General features: G+C 39.4%; 1 long non-coding RNA gene across 1 annotated transcript in view; it reads left to right on the top strand.

The window, feature by feature from the left end:
• The window catches only part of LOC133642857 (uncharacterized), a 168,864-nt gene that overhangs the window by 98,846 nt on the left and 65,018 nt on the right, over positions 1 to 5,000 (top strand). The gene's annotated exons all lie outside the window — the stretch shown is intronic.

The following is a 5,000-nucleotide window of genomic DNA, read 5'->3' as shown; positions in this document are numbered from 1 at the left end:
AAAACATGATCACAGACATGACACAGTCGTGGAATTAACACATTATTATGACTAATTTTGTTGTGAAGCCCCGCTGGATGCATTAAACAATGTAACAAGGTTTTCCAAAATAAATCAACTCAAGTTATGGAAAAAAATGCCAACATGGCACTGCCATATTTTTATTATTGAATTCACAAAGTGCATTTTTTTTTTTTAACGTGCCTCAAAACAGCAGCTTGGAATTTGAGACATGCTCTCCCTCAGAGAGAATGAGGAGGTTGAGGTGGGCGGGGTTCAGGTAATGGGGGGTGTATATTGTAGCTTCCCGGAAGAGTTAGTGCTGCAAGGGGTTCTGCGTATTTGTTCTGTTGTGTTTATGTTGTGTTACGGTGTGGATGTTCTCCCGAAATGTGTTTGTCATTCTTGTTTGGTGTGGGTTCACAGTGTGCCGCATATTTGTAACAATGTTAAAGTTGTTTATACAGCCACACTCAGTGTGACCTGTATGGCTGTTGACCAAGTATGCCGTGCATTCACTTGTGTGTGTGTGAAAAGCCGTAGATATTACGTGACTGGGCCGGCACGCTAAGGCAGTGCCTTGAAGGTTTATTGGCGCTCTGTACTTCTCCCTACGTCCGTGTACACAGCTGCGTTTTAAAAAGTCATACATTTTACTTTTTGAAACCCATACCGATAATTTTGAAACCGATACCGATAATTTCCGATATTACATTTTAAAGCATTTATCGGCCGATAATATCGGCAGTCCGATATTATCGGACATCTCTGGTGTTGGTCCATCAGAAGTATGTGATCGCCAACTGGTTCGTTGTTATCATTTGTTGGTAATATATTTGTATACCGTATTTTACGGACCATAGGGCGCACCGGATTATAGGGTGCATTTAAGGGAGTCATATTATTATTTTTTTTTCTAAATGTAAAACACAGGGTTGTACGGTATACCGGTATTGGTATAGTACCGCGATACAAATGAATCATTTTCGCCGAAGTCACATCGTGTTATTGCTGGTTTACAAGCAGACAAGCATGTTCGGCAGCACACAATCACAGAGTACTTACAAACAGACACAGTGTGTAGACAGAAAAGGGAGAACGGACGCATTTTGGCTTAAAAACTAACGATAAAGGTGAAGTTATAACACTGAAACGCCCTCAGGAAGAGGTGCTTTAAGACATGGCAAACTAGCTAGCGGCTACAGTCCATCCGCCGTCGGCAGTGTTTTATCTACTTCTTAATCACTAATCCTCGCCTCCATGGCGACAAATAAAGTAAGTTTCTTACAAGTATCATCCCTGCAGGACGAGGAATAGCTAAACATGCTTCACTACACACCGTAGCTCACCGGCGTCAAAATGTAAACAAACGCCATTGGTGGATCGATACCTAACATCCACTGTACTGATATCAAGTGCAAGCACATATCGAGTCGATACTGTTATGATTACGTCGATATTTTTTGGCATCACAACATCTTCTTTTGTTTTTTTAAAATGTATAATATGTTTATAAACTCAGGAAATATGTCCCTGGACACATGAAGACTTTGAGTATGACCAATGTATGATCCTGTAACGACTTGGTATCGGATTGATACTCAAATGTGTGGTATCATCCAAAACTAATGTAAAGTATCAAACAACATAATAATAAGTGATTATTACATTTTAACAGAAGTGTAGCTAGAACATGTTAAAAGACAAAGTAAGCAGATATTAACAGTAAATGAACAAGTAGATTAATCATTAATGTTCTACCACTTGTCCTTAGTAATGTTGACACAATAATAGAATGATAAATGACACAATATGTTACTGCATATGTCAGCAGACTAAATTAGGAGCCTTTGTTTGTTTACTTACTACTTTTAAAAGACAAGTTGTCTAGTATGTTCACTATTTTATTTAAGGACTTAACTACAATAAGAAACATATGTTTAATGTACCCTAAAATTTTTTGTTAAAATAAAGCCAATAATGCCATTTTTTTGTGGTCCCCTTTATTTAGAAAAGTACCGCTTTGCACACTCATGGCATTCTCTCGATGAGCTTCAAGCATACCTGTGAAGTGGAAACCATTTCAAGCGACGACCTCATCGAGAGAATGCCAAGAGTGTGCGAAAAAGTAATCAGAGCAAAGGGTGGCTATTTTGAAGAAATTAGAATATAAAACATGTTTTCAGTTATTTCACCTTTTTTTTGTTAAGTACATAACTCCACATGTGTTCATTCATAGTTGTGATGCCTTCAGTGACAATCTACTATGTAAATAGTCATGAAAATAAAGAAAACACACCGAATGAGAAGGTGTGTCCAAACTTTTGGCCTGTACTATACTCTGTTATTATTGTTGTTTATAATAAGAGATTGATATATAAGGCAATCGAATTAGCTATTTGTAAGAAATGTTTGCATATTAAAAATTTCAACAGTTAGGCAATAGGCAAGTCCATTTATTCACCCAAATTCATGTTTTTTTGGTTTTTTTTTACTGAATAATAAAATAAAATCTTCAAAGGCAAGTACTGTATAAGAAAGTTCAAGTGAACAATTTAATATGCAAAGACAATTTAAAAACTATACAATTCAAAGTATGGCGCATCTTGGATCGTTTCAAGGATCGTTTCAGTTAGTCTTCATTTATTTCTACTCAGATTGACGTCAACATATAGGCGATAATTGTAGGTTGTCGAGCTGAAACAAACGGCGAGTCATCCCGCCAACGACGATGCCGATCATCCCGTTTGCTACCTTTTTTCCACTTGGTCGTCACATCTCGTTCGACAGGTAGGGTTTGACGGACAAGCAGGAATGCGGGCCGAGGGATTTGTTCTGGAATGGCGGCCCATTCTTTGGGTGTTCTTAAGCAAACAGAGCGGCGCTATGTCCTGTTTTTGCGGCTTTGGCTCGTCACTGTTCAAACTTTCAAACCTGCTGCTTCCCGAGAGCACACGTGAGAGAGTAAACAATGTTCTAATGCCTCGACCTTCCGCCTAACGTAATGCACACATATGCACACACCTTTTTACTCAATCAGTCAGGCCTGTGCAAAACAAATAAAACGCTCACTATTATTGTACAGAACCCAAAACCAGTGAAGACGGCACGTTGTGTAATTTGTAAATAAAAAAACAGAATACAATGATTTGCAAATCCTTTTCAACTTATTTTCAATTGAATAGACTTCAAAGTAGAGATGTCCGATAATGGCTTTTTTGCCGATATCCGATATTCCGATATTGTCCAACTCTTAATTACAGATTCCAATATCAACCGATACAGATATATACAGTTGTGGAATTAACACATCATTATGCCTAATTTTGTTGTGATGCCCCGCTGGATGCATTAAACAATATACCGTAATTTCCGGACTATAAGCCACTACTTTTTCCCCTCGTTCTGGTCCCTGCGGCTTATACAAGGGTGCGGCTTATTTACGGCCTGTTCTTCTCCGACACCGACAAAGAGGATTTCGGTGGTTTTAGTACGCAGGAGGAAGACGATGACACAATGATTAAAGACTGACTTTTCATATACCGGTAGGCTGGTTATTTTGATAACGTACAGGCGAGCACTTTGTATTACTTTGCACCGTTGTATTATTTGTACTCTGCACGAATGCTGTTCGCCATGTCAAAGATGTGAAAGTTTGATTGAATGATTGAAAGATTTATTGTTAATAAATGGGAAGCTTTGCGTTCCCAAACAGTCATCTCTGTCCCGACAATCCCCTCCGTGGTAGCAGGAACCCCTATATACTACGGTAATTACACATCAAAACCCTGCGGCTTATAGTCGGGTGCAGCTTATATATGGAGCAATCTGTATTTTCCCCTAAATTTAGCTGGTGCGGCTTATAGTCAGGTGCGGCTTATAGTCCGGAAATTACGGTAACAAGGTTTTCCAAAATAAATCAACTCAAGTTATGGAAAAAAATGCCAACATGGCACTGCCATATTTATTATTGAAGTCACAAAGTGCATTATTTTTTTGTTAACATGCCTCAAAACAGCAGCTTGGAATTTGGGACATGCTCTCCCTGAGAGAGCATTAGGAGGTTGCAGTGGGCGGGGTTGAGGTGGGGGGGTAGGGGGTAGCGGGGAGTGTATATTGTAGCGTCCCGGAAGAGTTAGTGCTGCGAGGGGTTCTGGGTATTTGTTCTGTTGTGTTTATGTTGTGTTACGGTGCGGATGTTTTCCCGAAATGTGTTTGTCATTCTTCTTTGGTGTGGGTTCACAGTGTGGCGCATATTTGTAACAGTGTTCATGTTGTTTATACGGGCACCCTCAGTGTGACCTGTATGGCTGTTGACCAAGTATGCGTGGCATTCACTTGTGAGTGTGAAAAGCCGTATATATTATGTGACTGGGCCAGCTCAGAAAGGCAGTGCCTTTAAGGTTTATTGGCGCTCTGTACGTCCGTGTACACAGCGGCGTCTAAAAAAGTCAGAAATTTTACTTTTTAAACCGATACCGATAATTTTGAAACCGATACCGATAATTTCCCATATTACATTTTAAAGCATTTATCGGCCGATAATATCGGCAGTCCGATATTATTGGACATCTCTACTGCAATGACAATATATTTAATGTTCCAACTGGAAGACCGTTCCTTCTGGAATATAGCTCAGTCTAAACAGAAGGGCAATGCAGCACCTGCAGCACTTGCAGTGAGCAAATTCGTCCAAAAGTTGGCGCTATAGCACAAACAATAACACACCTTTTCAGTGTGTTTTTTTTTTTTTTTACATTATGGCCGGCCGTCAGTGAGGACAAATGCCTTAATTAATCGCACCATTTTATAAGCCGCAGGGTTCAAAGTAGAGATGTCCGATAATATCAGACTGCCGATATTATCGGCAGATAAATGCTTTAAAATTTAATATCGGAAATTATCGGTATCAGTTTCAAAAAGTACAATTTATGACGTTTTAAAACGCCGCTGTGTACACGGACGTATAGAAGAAGTACAGAGCGCCAATAAACCTTACA

This window comes from Entelurus aequoreus, linkage group LG25 (genome assembly GCF_033978785.1).
Source record: "Entelurus aequoreus isolate RoL-2023_Sb linkage group LG25, RoL_Eaeq_v1.1, whole genome shotgun sequence".
Taxonomy (NCBI): domain Eukaryota; kingdom Metazoa; phylum Chordata; class Actinopteri; order Syngnathiformes; family Syngnathidae; genus Entelurus; species Entelurus aequoreus.
Note: the sequence above shows the minus strand (reverse complement) of the source record. Positions and strands in the feature narration are given on the sequence as shown.